At 36.5% G+C, this 19772-nt stretch overlaps 1 non-coding gene and 1 pseudogene across 1 annotated transcript; one reads left to right on the top strand and one right to left on the bottom strand.

Moving 5' to 3' along the window:
* Positions 1 to 1748: 1748 nt before the first annotated feature.
* On the bottom strand, positions 1749 to 1931 carry LOC150099797 (U2 spliceosomal RNA). Its single transcript, XR_016549436.1, has one exon. It is a non-coding gene; the product is annotated as a U2 spliceosomal RNA (small nuclear RNA).
* On the top strand, positions 1899 to 2046 carry LOC150099796 (U2 spliceosomal RNA; annotated as a pseudogene).
* Positions 2047 to 19772: the final 17726 nt, after the last annotated feature.

Raw genomic sequence — 19772 nt, 5'->3', positions numbered from 1 at the left:
TCTGAATGCTTCTGGCATTATGAATAAAGTGCAATGCTCTCTAGGCTCACTGCTCCTTATCCTTTATAATAACTCTTCCATTTTGCTTTGTTACGAGTGGTAGCTCAGTAGAAGTGGCGTTTGCAGTCTACAGCACTTGACCGCACGACGAAAGGCGTTCGAATCTAGTCGCCGACTAGAGCAACATTTTCTAAGCCGTTTCTCGACCGGTTCCAGAGTTAGTCGATCTCTGGCACGGGCTTTTCCTCCCGGAAACTCGGGTTTTTTGCCCCGTGAACTCAAGAAAATCAGCCATCGAACCCACACTGTTTACAGACATTAAAAATATTGTCTTATGGTTAGGGACCACCAGATGGCGGCACTTACTAGCCGCCTTCTTCACTGCGTGCCGATTAATTAGTGATAGCCTTGGGCCAGCTATCTCTGATTGGCTACCAGTGGAGATTGAACTGCCCACTCAGTCTCCAAAAGTTAGATAGAGCTAAGAAAACGACCTCGCTTATTCCCTATACGGAAACAAAAAGGCGTTAGTTGATTTTTGTTTTATTTTTATTTTTTACGAGTTTTACTATCTTTTCTGAAACTTTCTTACACACAACTGCCTCACTTGTATCTGTGAACTCAAGCAACAGCTCCCCTTCCTAAAAGTTTTAGTTTCTCTGATTATATAGATCCACTTTCATTTCATTCAATAATACGTTTTCCAGACTCAACACCAAATTCATTGAAATGTAAACCATTCTTCTTCTATAAGTCCTTTCATCCATCAAACTCACTCCACACATCCGAAAATTCTAAATCATTCCTCCTGCATAAGCTATGCTTCAAATCATATGCAATGATGGCCCTTCTCAGCTGAACTTCGCCATATCGCAACAACAGACTCACTATCTTTAGTCTCTTTTCTTTTACTTTTAGTAACTCTTTCATGTTATACTTTTCTCCAGCCAAAATAATCAACTTTACCTTTTTGCCTTCTATTAGCCTCACTAACATCGTTAATTTTTACACACGGAAAGCATGATTTAGGCTAAATAGCCATAAAAAGAATATTTTCTTAGAGGAGTAACATGGAATTTTCCCAGAAATAATACCTATAATACCATTCTTTCGATCAAGGCTTTTACTTTCATTCGTGTCATTTTTAATCTCTCTTTCAATCTTATCTTCCGTTACACCATCGCAAACATTTTCACGTTTATATGTATTTTCGCAAGACAATCTAGTTCTAATACAATTTTTATCTAATATCGCTATTTTTTCTAAACTAAACAATTTATCTCTTGGAGTCCTCTGTACACAGGCGTGCCCGCCACCTATCGTACCATATTTTTAGTTCAACACTGTGTTCACTATAATGAAATTATTTTGCTTGCTTATATGCAGTCGCAGTCTTTGTGAGAACAGAAGGGTTATTTTCATTCGTTTTTTTTTTTTTTTTTAATTTACACTAATTGTTGCTACATTTAGTAGATATATTAATCGTCTCTGTACTGTATTTAGTGATACAATAAAGCTACTTGCTTTTCTTGCATCTACAGTATGATATCTGTGGCAGGGAATGTTTATCATTATGCAAGGACATTTTCATTTCAGTTGTCCGAAAGATAAGGCATAGAGAGAAAATGTGTGCTTTTTCCTTAGAATAAAACTGAATTACTGTTCATGCTTTATGGAATGCATACCCGTTGGATTAAATAGCATATTTCCTAATTTCTGTATTGTTTTTCATTTCTCCCATAGAGAATTGAGCATATGCTACAAGTAGTGTAATACTACAGCAACTTGTGGAAAAGGGGTAACAAGCTCCAAGAACTTCCACCACCTTTCAAAAATCAGTTTAATATCTTTTGCCCCGATAATCAAACATTTGGCTGATAAGAACAGATATTATGCTTTACACTTCTTCGCCTTTTGGCTACGATCAAAATCTAGTATTTGTTCTTATCAGCTTCATGTATGATGATATAGCTTTCTCTTAGCTAATTATATTATAAAATGTTAATAAATTACTAAGGTAGAGCTTTTACAAAGCTGGGATCCCCCCCCCCCCCCTTTAAACATGATATTTCTATTCACTCATTCCTGGATTTTACCCTTAACCAACTTTACCGATACTTCAACCACCATTCCTAAGACACTAATCGGTCTATAATTTGTTACATGTCTTGGCACCACATTTATGTAATGGAACTACTTTTACCCTCTTTCCACTCTCTTGCTAAAACTGAGACTGCCATCCGATCCCAATGCTGTATTCACGTTGATTTTTTTAATATGTTGAAAGTTTATTTTTCACTTGGTCAGACTATAATAAATTTAGTTTAATCCTTTATCCAAGTGTGTGCAAACAACCCCAGTCCTGAAGATACTTTCAGGTGCAAAAGGTGCTCAGCATATTAAAAATAATAAATTTAGTTTAATCCTTTATCCAAGTGTGTGCAAACAACCCCAGTCCTGAAGATACTTTCAGGTGCAAACGTTGTTTGCACACACTTGGATAAAGGATTAAACTAAATTTATTATTTTTAATATGCTGAGCACCTTCTAGTTCATGTACTTCAATTCTCACATCAGCAAATCTTGTGCTTGGATTCATATGCCCTTGCAAACTGATTAATTAGTGGCTCAACCCTTTTTTTTACTTCTTTTGTCTTCTTGCTATCAGCATCGATTAAAGTTATCTTTGTTCATTCTTCTTTTTACTTGCCACACAGCAAAACAGTCATTTTTAATTTACTTTGACCTGCTAAGCTCATTGCTCTCATAATTTATTCTCATTTACTTGCTAGCAATTTTCAATGTCTTTTTTTTTCCTGTGACTGCCCCCTTAACATCCTGAGTCAGTCCACTATAGAGTTCTGATTTTCCTAACTTTGCAGACAACTTCACCACGACTGACTGCTAATTCAATCAGTGATATTTTCAGTCTGCAAGTCACCAAGGTTGTTTGATTATGGTTTTCATACTGTTTATTTTTTTCCTTTAATAATATTTGTATATTTGAGTCTCAAGTTCATATTCACCTCTGAAGAGACTAATACTATTTGTTACTTTTTAAAATTTTATTTTTTTACTTGTATTTTTTTTTGTCAATATGATATTTGTGAAAAGAAAGTCAACTGAAGAACCCACACTATTTCAGTTATTTATTACACAATTAATATAGTGTCAGGATTAGGGACAATGAAATGTCAGCTCTTGTTTGCCGTCTCTTCACTGAATGCCGTTTATAGTGATAGTTTTGGGCCAGCTATCTCTGATTGGCTACTGGTGGAGATTGAACTTCCCCCCTCTGTCTCCAAGACAGGGCTAAAAAGCCTACTCCTTGTAAGGGAATTTAAAGGCATTAGTGGATTTTTTTTTTTCCAGATATATTCTTTTTATTCTGCTCAAAACTAAATGAAGATAAGGAAGAGAATGAGGGGACACTCATGGAAACTGTGTAAAAGGATGATTATTAAGTGTGTTAGGACTAGATTTTTTTTGCTTGCAGGATGGTGAATGGGTTGCCAAAAGTGGTTGTGAGTGCATTTGTCAGTGAATGAGTATAAGGCTAGGTATGATAGGTACTGTGTAAATAATCTATCTCCCATGATGAGTTTTCTACTTCATGGAGACAACAGTATCATAATAATAATATGAATGCAGATGGCATTGGGGTCCAGGATATTAAACTTTTTTTTTTTTGAAAGGTGGTGAGGTCCTCGGAGGTTTCTCCACCTTTCACTTCATTTATCCTTGTATTGTACTACTTCACTTCCTTCAGGGTAATGTGTGTTGCAATCAGCAAAACTTTAAAAACACTGCTTTACATTTATTTGTATGAGGCTCCCCCATTTCTCAACCATCCCTTAGGGCTGGTTGAGCCCCCTAGTGAGGTTTTAAATATGTATTTTATGACTGTAGATCTGTGTGTGTTCACAGGCTGGTTTGCCTGTTCTGAGGGACAAAAAACCCTCTACCTCTGTATGAGACCACAGCTAACTCACCTTTTGTCGAAAGAGACCATATAAAGGTTCCTCATGTCATGGACCAGAATTGAACCCACGTCTATCCGACCAAAGGGCTTCGTCTACAGCAAATGAGCTATGGAGGCTCTACTGCTTTACGTGAATACACTATAATTTTATTGTGATATTAACACTGGTACTTTCCCTTTGTCTGTAAGTATGCAATGGATACAACGAATTCCCTTTCGAAATAATGTTATAATCACTCCTTTGGGATAATAATGTCGATATGAATGTAATCTTGTACATGTACACTCTTTTTTATATAACAGTTGCTTTGTCTATAAATAGATTCTTTTTGCATGTAGATAGATTTTTTTTTTTTTTTTGTTCCTGGTGTAATTTTCATTACTGCAACAGGGTGAGTCCCAAAGGAATGGAAAGTAGGAAAAACTATTCCACTTCACAAGGGGGGGGGGGAGGGAATCAAACTGAGGCCACAAATTATATGCCAATCTGCATGTGAAGGGTGGTTATTAAGGTGCTAGAGAAGGTGAGGACTAGGATCCAGAAGTGGGTTGATAATAGCAGTATTCTTTATGGTGGTCAGCATGATTTTTTTCAGGGAGGAGGATCGTGTTTCAGTAATCTGCTTACATATTACAAGGTGACAGATTCACTCGATAAAGGAGATGCATATACGGTGGTGTACTTGGATTTTTCGAAGGTCTTTGATAGACTTCCACATGACAAGCTAGTAGCTAAATTGAAACCGATTGAATTAGAAAATAGACTAATGAGTTGGATAGCTGATTGGCTGTTAGATAGGTATTGCTGGAAGCTGTATAAGGAGGGTGTGACCAGTGGAGTGAGAAGCAGGTTCTTTGCAGTGACTAGTGAGTGGAATTCGTTGCATGAACATGTGGTGAGTGTGGAAACTGTGAATGGATTTAAGGCAAGGTTCCGTGATCTTTTTTCATGAAAGAGTACAGACTGTTGCAATGAGTCCTTTGACTCCATTGAGCTCATATGTTAATAACAATAATAACAGCATATCATCATCTATCTGTATAATATGATTTTGAAGTTGAAATCATATGATACAGATTAATTACGCATCCAACTTCTTTAGAATCCTGGTTAATATCAGCTTTACGTGATGCATGTCACTGTTTTTACAAACATATATATACAAGAATCAAAAAGGCCAATAATATGTTAACAAATCTAATGAAAACATTTTAAAAAAAAAATTTTATTTGCTCAATCTTCTCTTCCTTTTTGGCTGGGAAGACCTAGATTGTAAGCTGTCTAAAAACGATCGTATGAGGGATCTTTGCTGTTTAACCATTATATCAATGATACTATTAATGGATTTCAGTTATTTGCAGATGACACAAAGCTTGGAAGGGTTATTAACAATAGTGCTAATGTGGTGGTCCTTCATGGAGGATTTCAATAAGCTGAAGAGATAGGGCAATGAATGGGAATATCAGTTTAATGCAACTAAATGTATGGTCTTGAAATCTGAGATCCAAATGGGAATACTCTATTAGTGGAACTAAACTAGAAGAGATAGGGGATCTTGAAGTGAGTCAATAAAAATTTGAATTTTGGAGGATATATTGCAAAGGTGGTAATGCAGCAGTACTATAGCACTGCTGCATTACTAAGGACTGTGGCTAACAAAGGTAAAAGAGTAATGATTCCATTGTATAAAGCCCTGGTCAGACCACATCTGGATAGCTGTACTCAGCTCTGGCCACTGGTATTTGAAGAGGATGAATCAATCTTGAAGAGGATACAGAGCAGAGCACAGCTACATACCTTTTTTTTTTTTTTTTAGCGTGAAAAGTTCAATAATTGGTAAAATATCCTGTTACTGGTACCCTCAGCAACTGCCCCAATGCTGTAGCACTCCAATGCTACTGGTGCAGAGGCTGATAACAAAAATGATATCAGGACTAAGAAATTTCACTATGAGAATACATTGAGGGCATGCAAACTATCCAGTTTCATATGTCATGACTGAGACATTTGAACTGTTGAGAAGTATTTACAAGATTGACACCAAGGAGATTTTTCATACTGTAGAACAAGGACAGAAATCATCCATGGAAGTTTGAAAAGTAAGTGGTCTGTATGGAAGAGGAAGGGGAGGATCGGAAGGAAGAAGCAGCTTTTTTTTTTCCATAGAGGATGATTGGACTATGGAATGCCATGCCTGATACTGTGGCAAATGTGCAACTATGAATGCGTTTAAAGAGTGGTGTGGTAAGCTTTGTGTTTTCAAGGGGGACCTCCCACAATAAGTCTTGTGACTTCTTAGAAATCCTCATTAGTGATTATTATTATTATTACACAGGTACTTCTGCAGAGACCAAAGACTCATTCTGGGGGACCCAAACTTTTCACACAATATTTATGATTCCTCTACTTGAACCCATTAACAGACTAAGCACTCACAAATGACTAGGTTCCCATTTCATTCATTCACCACTATCCAAGTAAAAAATACAGCCCAACAAACTACAATCTCACTCAACTTCTAGAGATGACTTCTTTTCTATTCTTCCCCCCCCACACACTCTCTAGCCAAGTGCTTAAACATTTTCCCATCCATCAGTCCTACAAAACCTTTAAGTAAATTAAAAGTTTCTATCTTTTGCAACTCACAAACCCTCAATCTGTTCTCATAGGGAGCATCCCACAGACCACTCACCATATTTGTCACACATCTGTGGATCCTCTCCACTACATCCTCATCTCCAAGAAACCCAGGCCTTATAAAGAAGAATAACTTTCTTATCTCAACTTGATAGTGTGTTATTCAACAACTAAGTATCTTATGGGCTACCTTGGCAACCTAAATCATCCTGAAAACTCTCTGCATTGTTTTGATTAACCATTACCCAGCTTTGTTTCATCACCAAATAACTAAATATTTCCCTTCGGATTATTTCCTGTATCACTTATGTTCATATTATACAGTAGTGCTCCTAGCACAAAACTCGAGTTACCTACTTTCTCTTGGATTCTGCTCCTCTATAAACCACTTTTTTGGTATCTGTCCATCAGCCATCCTCATATCTATATAACCAGTGGCATCTCCATCCCAATGTTCTCATTTGTATAACAGAAATTTATGTAGTATTCTGTCAAATGTCTTTACAAAATCCAGCAGAATCATCATGTAGCCATTCCCTTTATCCAACTTGGCTGTCACTCTATTATAAAACTACTATGGTATGACTAACTCTTCACAAAGCCATGTTGCCTCTCACAGAGTATCATATTCTTAACCACCCATTCCTGAATTCTCTTTTTGACCAACTTTTCCAGTACTTTTACCACCACTCCTGATTGGTCTACAATCTGTTACTGCAATCTTAGAACCTCCCTTGTGCAAAGGAATTATTTTGCACTCTTTCCACTCTCTTCAAACTCTGCCAGAGCTGAGACCTAAATTCAAGTGCGTAGTCAGAAGCATTTCTAACTCCCTTGCATATTCTCATAAAATGCAAACTGATATCCCATCTCATCTCACTGCCGTATTTACATTTAGATTCTGAAATATCCTAATAGCCTTCAATTCATCCACCTCTGTTCCCATATCAGTTCCTATCACATATTTAACAGCAGTAAACTCACTTGGATGATCACTCAGTAACTCAACTATTTATCTGCTTCTGTCGCCTTGCCACCATTAGCACTCATTATCATAAGGTACCTGAGGTAAATAAGGCCCAGCGTCTAATAAGGCCTGTTTAAAAAAAAAATCACATTTACAGTAAGTTGTGCCAGTTTGGTTTCTTACACACACACACAGGATGAAATAAGCAATAGCAAATCAGTGGTGCCGTTTGTCTAGTGACTGTACTGTGTCAGTTTGACCTAGACACTTGTAGGAGGTGGTTGTGTCTTCCCGTTTAATAATATTACGCTGCAATAATTCGTAAGTTTTAATTAAAAATATTGTTCTTTTTGCATTGTTTTTATATTTAAATTGTTCTTTCGACATTCAGTTTTATGATAAAAAATGTTTTAATTGATTTGAATTCATATTTTACGTGAAAATAGATGTGATCTAATCTAGTTCGTGGTAGTTAATAAGGCCCAGTAAATTTTATTATTATTATTATTACGGGCACTCCAGGGAGTCATTAGACTCATCGAGGGAGGCCCCAAATCATATTCATCACAACTATTCGACATTCATACAGTATCTATCATACCTCGCCTTAAACTCATTCACTGTCACAACATCCACCACAGACTCTGGCAGCCCATTCCACTCATTCACCACTCTAAAAGTAAAAAACCCAGCTCTAACAACTTTACTAACGACACTTTTGCCCAGTTTCCATGGATGTCCCCTAGTCCTCCCACAACCAGCCCTGTTCTCAAAAATATCTTCTGAATTAATTTTATAGAAACCCTTCAGTAATTTGAATGTCTCAATCATATCTCCCCTCCTCTGCCTATCAACCAATTTTTGCAACCAACAAATCCTCAACCTGTTCTCATAAGGTTCATTCCACAGACCTGCTATCATCTTGGTCACTCACCTCTGGATCCTCTCAACCTCCTCCCCATCAAGAAGAAATCTAGGTGACCAAATCTGGGCATAGTAGTCGAGATGGGTTCTTATCAAGGCTCAATACAGAGGAATAATAATCTGCTTGTCAACGTATTCTTCAGCAACCAAGTGATTTGATCAGCTGATTTGGCCACTTTTGCAATGTGCCCCCTAAACTTCAACTCCTTATCCACCAACACTCCTAAATCCCGTGCCTCATCAATTTCCTGGACTACAGTTCCACCAATGTAGTAAACTGCTGCTAATCTTTTCACCCCAAAATGTATAACCTTACATTTTGCCACATTAAATTGACATCCATTCTCCTTAGCCCAGACCTCCAATCTATCCAAATCATCTTGCAAAATTTTGACATCATCTGCTATAGGCAAATAGAACTTGTTGATGGGCCTTATTAAACTGCTATAATTTATGATTTTATTTTTTGGTGGTTGCTCATAATAGTTACTTATTTTATTACTAAAGGCCTCTGAAAATGTCAGAAGTTAAGAAGGAATGGGGTCTTTGGACTGATGAAAGACTAGAAGCAACTATGAAAGCTGTGCAAAGAGTACAACTATCACAACGTGCAGCATCAGAATGTTATGGAGTACCAAGAAGAACATTGAGGAACCATTTAAAGACAGAGAAGACGACAAAAAGATTAGGAAGAAATACTGTGCTAACTAAAGAATAAGAGAAGAACTCAGTAGAAAGAATAGTAAAATTTGCTTCAATTGTTGGCGACCCTTTAACTCCAAAAGCTATATGCAGGCAAACTTTTATATTTTGCGAACAAAATGAAATTAGGAATAACTTCAATAAAGAAAGTGACCTCGCAGGAAAAGATAGGTGGAAGTTATTTTTAAAGAGAAACCCAACAATTTCTAAACGTAAAGCTCAATTTTTGAATACTGCTCGAGCTGTAAGAACATGTCCTAATCCTCCATCTTGTAATTCAGATTACGCCGATGATGAGATTCCATTGGCAAATCTAAAAACAAAGAACTCTTTGAAGTCATCGTTTCAGGAGTTAATGCCAACGCCAAATTATGCAGTTATAAAGGCAACACCACGAAGAAAAGCGTTAAATTATACAGGCCAGAGAATGACCAAGGATCTTTTCAAAGAAAAGGATAGTGAGAAAGAAAAGGCTGCCACTAAAAAACAAGAAGAACCAAAAAAGAAATAAAGGAACAAAGAGAGTGTCAAAAGAGGGGTGGTATTGCTATGGATGCAGAGAAGAAAAGTTGCTGATATGAGACAATGCACACAATGTCTTAAATGGTATACCATGAAGAGTGTGTTGGTCTCACCAAGAAGAATGTGGCGTATTTGTATGCCCTTATGACTGATCTTAAGCTAATAATTAATAATTAAAAATAATTATATTCTTTTTAAATATTTAATTTTGTTCACGGGCTTTATTAGACTACTATGGTTTAATATGGCCCACACAAGGTGTTTTTTAAAGACTTGATTAAAATATAAATTACGGCAAGAATTGTTCTCATTTGTGTTTTTTTTTAATTAGTGATAATACAAACTTTAATATGAACACTGTTGTTTCAATTAATTTAAACAATTGTCTAGCTTATTCAAATTTCAAATAAGGTGGGCTTTATTTGCTTCAGGTACCTTACTGTCATTCTACTGCTTAATTGTCAAGTAACAAAAGAATTCTTTTGGATTTCCTTTCACCTGCTCATCTAATTTCTTCTCATAATATGATTTTGCCTTCTTTAGCATGCTGGTCAACTTTCCCCTTATATATACCCTCTATAACACTGTTTCTCAACTTGTGGTCTGTAGGCAGACTTAAATTAATTAAATAAATATATATTTTTTAGTTATCAAAACAAATTAAAATTGAAGAAGTAAAAATTATTGAAATCAAATGGAGACTTAAAAAAACAGTAAATAGTTCAGAATGTTCAAAGGCGGAAGCAATAAAACTATATTGTTGTTCACTTCACCCCTCTTATTATTTGTCATTCTGCCGCTACAAATTATTGTAGTGGCAGAATGACGAATAATAAAGGAGGGGTGAAGTGAACAACAATATGGTTTTATTGCTTTCGCTTTCCCTTGCTGTTTAGTCAGATTTGAATTGAACATGTGTTATCCACATTTCAACCAATTGCTTGTTGTTTATTGATTTTTATTAATGAAGGTTTCCCTCCTTCAACCAAGGCTCAGTATATCTTCAAAAGTGCTAAGTGATACTTGGACAAAGTGTGTCGCGAGTAATATTTATATATTTTTATTTATATATTTATATAAATAAAAGTATTTATATATTTTTCGGAAACGTTTTTAATAACGGAAAAGTGGCTTAGAACTAAGACTTTGAAAAGAAGAGCAAATGAAACAGGTGATGCTAACCCTAATTGTGATACACGTATTATAACCACGAGTAAATCTGATACTATTAAAGTAGAAGAAACCAGCAGTACAAAGAAAAAATACAGTAGGAAGTGAACAGAAATCTCAATATGTTTTGTGTTATGAAGTGTTGTCGAACGAGTGCATGAAACCTGCAAAACACCGACATTTAGAAACTAAACATTGTGATGTTAAAGATACCAAGCAATTTTAAACCTGGTTTTACTCCATTTTTTCCAAGTAAGCAAACAGACAAAATGTCAAGTTTGCACCTGCAATTTATGCAAGACTAGCTGATCCCACAGGTAGTGCAAGACCAAGGCAACTCGTGGTAGAGGTGGAGCAAGCTCTGATTACTAATCTTAATATTTACCCTTAATGCCAAAACACATCTCCAAGAAGGGGATGTATGATGTTTTATATTAAAGGCAAGGGGCCACTACCCAGACCGGTTTCGACCTTTATTGAGGTCTCATCAGTGGGGAGCCAGGCTAGAAATACCAAGATTTAGTAATGCAGGCGCAAACTTGCAATATGCAGGCGCAAACTTGACATTTTGTCTGTTTGCTTACTTGGAAAAAATGGAGTAAAACCAGGTTTAAAATTGCTTGGTATCTTTAACATAACTATACCCGAGTTAAAAATACTTTCTACATCTATATCTCCTCCTGAGATTTTTATTTAATAAGGTTATAACACCTTATGGTAACTCGTTTTGGTAAAATACTTACAAGCTCTGCATTACTAAATCTTGGTATTTCTAGCCTGGCTCCCAACTGATGAGACCTCAATGCAGGCGCAAACTTGACATTTTGTCTGTTTGCTTACTTCGAAAAAATGGAGTAAAACCAGGTTTAAAATTGCTTGGTATCTTTAACATAACTATACCCAAGTTAAAAATACTTTCTATTTCTAAACATTGTGATGTGAAAAATAAGCAAATTGAAAGAAAAAAAAAAAGACAATTTCAGCAACGCTTAGCGACATTAAATCATGGGAAAGATGTAGTTTTGGCCATGGGTTCGATTAATAGCAAGGCACTGGAAGCATCTATCTCTTAAGTTTGTGCATAGTGAAAACAGGGAAATCTCATTCTATCGTGGAAAATTCACTACTTCCAGCTATAAAAGATGTGGTAAAACTGTTTGGCAACAAGTTATTAAAAGATGCTGATTTGACTCATCTTTTAATAACACTGTAGGTCACAGAATTAATGATAAGGCAGGTGATGTAGAATCTCGGTTAATCGAAAGAGTTAAGAAGAGCCCTTATTATGCGTTACAAATAGACGAGACTACTGATGTTACAGATGATGCCCAGTTAATATGCTATGTAAGATATGCGCATGATAACAACATTCATGACGATATTCTGTTTTGTAAAACTTTGTCATCCTGAACAACTGGAGAAGAAATATTTCACACTCTCAATAATTAGATAATACAAAAAGAAATCCAGTGGGGAAAATGCATGGGCTTCTGTTCGGACAGAGCTCGTGCCCTTACAGGCAGGCATAGTTGGGGGTTGTTTCTATGATCAAGGAAGTGGCTCTGAATATGAACCGGATATATTGTTTCATACAAAGGGAAAGGTTGGCCTCCAAAGGAATGCCACCAGAATTTAAAACTGTGATATACAAATTAAAGCTACTTAATTTTATTAAGGCTCAAACTGCTAAATAACAGGTTATTTTCAGTATTCTGTGATGAAATGGACAATGAATATATACTGGGGTAAAGTGGTACAACACCGGGCAACTCCTTGCCCGGTGTTGTACCACTTTACCCCCGTCCTGAAGATACTTTCAGGTGCAAACTTTGTTTGCACCCACTTGGATAAAGGATTAAATTAAATTTATTATAGTCTGACCAAGTGAAAAATAAACTTTCAACATCTTTCTCTAAATCCAGAGTAATTTAATAAAAAAGTGGCACACCATTTGGCAGCTCCTATAGGAGGAGATGACCTTGCTAATGTCATCTCCACTTGGGCCTGGCTCCCACTGAAGAGACTCTCACGAAACTAGTCTGGGTAGTGGCCCTTCATGTATAACATTATACATATCCGCAAGGAGATGTTTTGCATTATGGGAGATACTGAGATAGGAGTGTTGGTAGCTTGCTCCACCTTTGCAAGGAGTTGCCTGGTGTTGTGCCACTTTACCCGTCCTGAAGATACTTTCAGGCGCAAACTTTGTTTGCACCCACTTGGATAAAGGATTAAACTAAATTTATTATAGAATATATACAACTTTTGCTTCATTCTGAAATTCGCTGGCTTTCAGGGGAAAAGTACTAATAAGCTTATTTCAATTAAGACACAAAGTTTTATTGTTTGTAAATAAACGTAATTCTGATTTTGCATCATTCCTTGTTGATGAAGCATGGTTATCAACACTATCTTATCTTTTATACATTTTTTTCAAAATTAAATGAAGTAAATCTCTCCCTTTAGGGAAATTCTTTAACTGTTCTCGATGCCTACGACAAAATAAAGGCTTTCGAGAAAAAACAACAACCAAAAAACTGGTGTTGTGCATTAGTTATGTAAAAGACAGATAATTTGCACCTTTTCCAAAACATTGGAATCGTTTTTAGTGGAAAATGATCTCTTTGTTGATTCTGACTTTCTGGAAGGTGTTTGTGACCACCTCAAAACTCTGAAACAGAATTTTGAAACATATTTTACGAATAACTTTTATAAGAAATTTCTGTGGGTTCAAGATCTATTTCAGTCTTATAGTCACAAGAACGATCTTTTTATCAAAAAAAGAACAGTTAATTGAACTTTTAAGTAACAGTGGGCTTAAAATGCAATTCTGTGATCTTGGTTTGGCTCGATTCTGGATCTCACCTTCGGTGGTAAGTGAATTTCCCGAATTATCTGACGAAGCACTGAAAATCGTCATGCAGTTTTGCTTCATTTTCACCGCTCCTTCAAATAGTAGTAACATAATTATATCATATTATTTATTTGGACTACAGTTTCCGATTATTCTCATTACTGGTTTTGGAATTAATCCATTTCCAAAATCGGGGGTGAAATGAAAGTTACGCAAAATAACATCACGGTGAGGCCTGGCTCTGCTGACGAGGAGGATAGCTGTCTGAGAAATCAGGGAAATAAGGCGATTTGTATTAGTCGGAAGTGTGTGTGTGTGTGTGGGGGGGGGGGGGCATTAATGGCTTTGGGATGTTCTGAGTTCCATGGATGTCAAGTTCATATTCAGTATTATGATGAATGGAGTAAGATAAGAACAACATTTTTCCACTCGTCTCACAATGCCCTTAGTGAATGGAAACAGTTTACATGTCGCAGGTCGAATCAGAGAGTGCATGAAGATAAAAGTTGTTGTGGCTTCATGAGTATGGGCAGATTAATGAGGATTACATAAATATAAAAGTTGCTCTGGGTAGATGAATGGGGATTAAAGATAAACGTCGTTGTGGGCAGATGAATGAAGATATCAGTGGGATGGCACTGGCATTCCCCATGGTACCAATGGTGCTAAAATGTTGTTGTGGGGCAGATGAATGGGAATAACATATAAAATATAAAAGTTGCTGTGGACAGATGAATGCGGTTATCAGCGGGACGGTGCTGATATACCCATTCATTTGCCCACAGCAAATCGGAAACTGATACCTTTAATTGTTTAATAAAAATTAAAACTTTGTTCAGTGATGATACACTTTTAATCGTTTACTTCCAACTTAATTATGTTTCCATACGTATTTGTAAATGTTTATGTATGTGTAAAATGTATATGTAATTATAATATGTATATGTTGTAAAATGTATATGTAATTATAATATGTATATGTTGTAAATGTTGGTAATCCCCACATACTTTTAAAAAAATTACATAACTTAGTGGTCCGTGGAATTGTTTTAGGCATTTTACTGGGCCTTGGGCTCAGAAAGGTTGAAAAACCCTGCTCTATAACATTTTCTCTCTCTTTTTTTTTTTTTTTGTAGCTCATGCTTAATGATACTACTCATCCATCTGACTCTCATCTGATTAACCCTCCTGATCTTGGGTATACAATCTGATATTGCTTCCTCCACATGCCACTTAACTATCTCTCACACATTACTACTTCATCTTTCCCTTGCAGGTTTTTATGTTATGGCACAGCTTCACGCTTCTCCCTAAATTGTCATAGTCACTGTCTTTTAGTTCATTATATATCCCTTCTTGACAGAATGTTAATAATGTTTTACAACTTCCCCAAGGCAAGACCGAATGATATATTATATTATATTATACATGATATTAATAATAATAATAATAAAATCTCCATATTACTGAGATTAGTCTGAGTTTCTCAGGTGAGAGACCTTCAGCAATTATTTATTATTATTATTATGTGACACCTCCAGGGAGTCCAAACAAAGACGCATCGAGGAAGAGTGTGCCAACAGCATCGAACGATTGAACCCCTTCCAACTACTAACCGTGCTCAAACTTGCTTAACTTTTTGCGAGCCATTAGTAGCAGAGGCTCTACCAATCAACCAACCTTTCTGGCTTAAACAACTACAAATTCCAAATGTCATCATAACCAGTTTAATGATGTAAAAAATCTATCTCCTACAATTTCCTCGTTATTTTATTCTGAGTGGCTGAGTATATATTCCAAATTTGGTCAAAATCAGTTGAAAAATTCAACTTGAAGGACATGACCTCCCTCAAATTTGTCCCCTCCCCCCACTTCCAGTTTTATCCAAGTGGGTTGAAATTTTCCTAGGTGCATAAACATTGTGAGAAATGACTATATTTGTAATTTGTCCAAATCATTATGAATCTTATTTTTAAAGGTACCTATGGCATAACTATTAACAACAAATTACATGATAACCACAGTAATTAACTTTAATTAAAGTACAGATATTTCCTACTGAAAATAACATCATCATCAATGTGTAGAAACAAGCAAATCAAAGAACAGGAATACAAGGTACATACAACAACCGGTTTACCAATTAAAAACGGTTGCCATGAGCTAGAAATTCATTTATTAATAAATAATATTAAAACAATTTTTGATGTTTACATAAAATGAGAATCTTACAAACTTTTGAGAGAGACAATTGTTTTTTGATTCAGGTTAGACTAATCTAAAAGAGCTTTGCAACTTTCTTTGAAGAGGTGTTCACACCCATAGAAATAAAACTATTTCTATGGAAAAGACGAGCTTTATCCCACCGAATACTGTGTTTAGTGTCAATACTATGCTGGGCCAGCCCCAACTTTTGAGGTTTCACATATTCAATGTAATATTGATATTCATTAATTATTTTTTCCACTGAATGGCCTGTCATACTTTATGCAGACAGGATGTTCTGTGGAAAAAAGAATGAGTATCAATATTACATTGAATATGTGAAACCTCAAAAGTTTCACATATTCATATTCACATATTGGGATGGCACAGCATAGTATCGAGACTAAACATAGCATCCAGTGGGATGAAGCTCTTCTCCTCCATAGAAGCAGTTGTGCTTCTATGGAGGAGAATTTTTGCTAATTTAAATATGAACGGTTTTTCAAAGAAAGTTGCAAAGCCCTTTTACGTTGGCCTAACCTGAATATGAACAGTTGTCTCTTCCAACCAAATCACCTTCTTTTTATTCTTCATTTAAAGGATGAATATTGATTATTATCAATATTCATCCTTTGTTTCCTCTACAGTACCTTCTTCTTCCATATTTCATGCTTATTTTCTTCATTCATCCATTTTACTCTTGCCTTTCACTTTTAGAATACACTCACACATTGCTGCTGTTAAATAGCTCTTGATTAATGCCCAAGCAATATCTGTCTCCTTTCCACTCAACTCCTCTTTTCATACTTTATCTCTTAGTTGTCTCCTAAGGCTTTTCATAGTCACCAGTCATGTAGTTCCACATATATCCCTTCTTTATAGAAATTCTTATATGGCTTGCTACAAACCAAGTGTTCACTTCATGGTCACTCACATAAACCAGGAGAGGATTTTACACACTCCATTCAGAATCACATCCTCTGATAATATAACCAGATCTATGATTCTTAACCCTTGTGTGTCCTCCTGTAATGGAGGGCACATGTTACATATTGCCTAAGATTATTGTCCCTTAAGAACTTGTGAAATTCATTCTCCATATTCCCTGATGCTATATCTTCATTCCAATCAGTATTACTGTAATTGCAATCACCCATAATGATCATCCTTCACTTGCTCACTAAGCCAAATTGCCGATACATTTCTTTGTTCTTTGCCCTCCATATTCACTAGCCTCTAGCAACATCCATCCAACCAAATATCTCATTCTATCAACACCACACCATACTGCTTCAAAACCACTGCCAATTTATTCCCCTTGTTTTTCAACTTTGTGTGGACATAACTCACCATTATCATCAGCAGCCCTCCCCTCCCTTCTTGTTTTTTTGTTTTCTTCACGAAAACCATCATATCCATTCATTCTATTCCTGTCAAGATGTCATTCTCATTCAACCATGTTTCACTTATTCCAACTATTTTCAGGCAATAAACGCAATCAATGCAACAATTTCATCTCCCTTATTTCTGATACACCATGCAATCGTAAATAAGCTTAACAATTTAATTACTGGTCTATAACTAATCCTAGTCATGCTACCCTCATCTGTGACTTCACTTGTTCCTGTCTGTCTGTCTGCTAACCTTCGGTCTCATATACCCTCTCCCAAAACTCAACCCTCCCCATGTCTTCCAGGCTGTTAGTATAGGAATGTATTCCATTCCTATGCTGACCATCCACATACACACATGCGTTCACTACTACTTTCAGAATCCACTCTTCCTATGCTATATCTCCCTGACCCTCTGTTTCTCTATTCAACTTGCTCTCCTAGAGTTTCCATAACTCAGTCAGTATAGATGAAGCTCTTTGGTCGGAAAGACCTGGGTTCATTTCCCATCCATGATATGAGGAACTTTTATCTGGTCTCTTTCAACTAAAGGTGAGTTAGTTGGTCTCATACAGAGGAAGAAGAGGGTTTTTTCACCCAGAAACTCGGATTTTTCGTCCCTCAGAACAGGCAAACCAGCCTGTGAACACACACAGATCTAACAGTCTTTATCATTAGGAGGACTCAACCAGTCCTAAGGGATGGTGGAGGAAAGGGGGAACCCCACACGAATAAATAAAAAACTTGCTCTCCTGTTCTCAAATTCTCATCTCCATTCACAGTCACATCAGTTTCCCCCTAGTTCACTCTCCTGCTCATTTACATTATTTCTGACTTCTATTGATACTTTATTCACATCACTGATTACATTTCCTTCCAGCGGTAACCTTTCCAAATGACTTACTCCAAAATTATTTAAATGCAGACATCACTCTTAACAGTTCCATTCATCCCTCATTCTCATCCCACACATTCACAGACTGTACTCCTTTCTCTTCACACATTTTTACTAACATTTCATTCAAGATCTTTCTCTCTACTGCAACTAATCATTGTCATATCTGGGCAACACATAAACTACTTTTCCTACAACACTGTTTTCGTTCGCTCTCTTCAGTAATATCCTGATATCCATCCTCACATTCTTCCTGTGCCCAACTAATCATTCATTCCAACCATGTCCCTTACATGCTTACTTCATATCCAGTGCCTCAATCATCATGTTCATTCTCTCTCTCCTGGAAAACAGACCTTGCTCACCTTCTCATCCAACACACCTTTTATGATAAAATCTCCACATAGTGCTATGTTAAAGTCATTTTCTGCTTCTTTTTGTTCACTTATCTTTCATTTTATACTTTCACACTCTTCTGTTAATATCCACCATACATTTTATTTCATTCTGTACACACAACTAATTTCATTCTTCAATTCTTGCATTTCGGTAATCATTTTCAGTATTATTCCATCAATGAGACTTTCTTCCATTCCTGCAGTCACCAGTCCTTGCTTCATTAGTCATGCTTGCTTTCCCTTTTTTAATCATTTCCATATTCACAATCACATTCTCTACGCTAATATTCTCATGCTCAGTCTTCTGGCTATCTTCTAGTCTTAGATCCATCACTGCCTTTTGCCCTTCATCTGGTATTCTTCACTTTCCTTTCACAATTTTCACTCAAATCATTGCCATCCATTAACATATTACATTTTCTACAGACACTCACTTCTCATTTAATCCAGCATTTTCCAAACTGTATTCTGCTGAAAGTGAATAAGTGTTCCATGAAAAATTATCAAAATTAATATGAGCCTGGAATGGTTTTAAATGCTGTGACAAGTTCAAACACGTTTGAAAATCAGGCGCTCCTCACTTTGCGCGTGGATTGTGATATTAAGGCCAGCATGCACTGGCCTTGACTCAGCCACCCGTGGTTGTCGACACCTCCGAGTGTGAGTGAAGTACGGAGGTATCTATTCAAGGAAACATGCAGTCACAAGTAAGATCAGTGCGATGTGCTGCAGCCCAGCATGCCTGTAACGTGCATTTTCACATTTTTGGGTTGCAGTACAGCCTGCGGCGATAGTGTGAGCTTAGTTTTACACTGAATACGAGACCGACGATACTCGACTCTAACCAAGATGTTCTGTTAAAATTTCAGGATTTGTGAAGTGTTCTGTCATAGGAAAAGTTTGAGAAACCCTGGTTTAATCTCTCAACAAACACACTTGCTGCATTCATCAATGCATATATATTACACTCCTGAACAAACCATGTCAGTAAAATTCACACCACTCAACATACTCGAATTACATGCTGTGTAGCTGGCTGTTCTAATTCTTACCCATTTTTGCCTCTGTTACACACAAAATTTATACACAAAATTTGCTACAAAAGCTACTAACAATGTCAATAA

The sequence above is a fragment of the Typopeltis vanoorti genome, chromosome 14, assembly GCF_054136105.1.
Source record: "Typopeltis vanoorti isolate ZY-2024b chromosome 14, IOZ_Tvanoo_1.0, whole genome shotgun sequence".
Classification (NCBI taxonomy): Eukaryota; Metazoa; Arthropoda; class Arachnida; order Uropygi; family Thelyphonidae; genus Typopeltis; species Typopeltis vanoorti.
The sequence above is the reverse complement of the archived record's forward strand: the minus strand, read 5'-3'. Positions and strand labels throughout refer to the sequence as shown.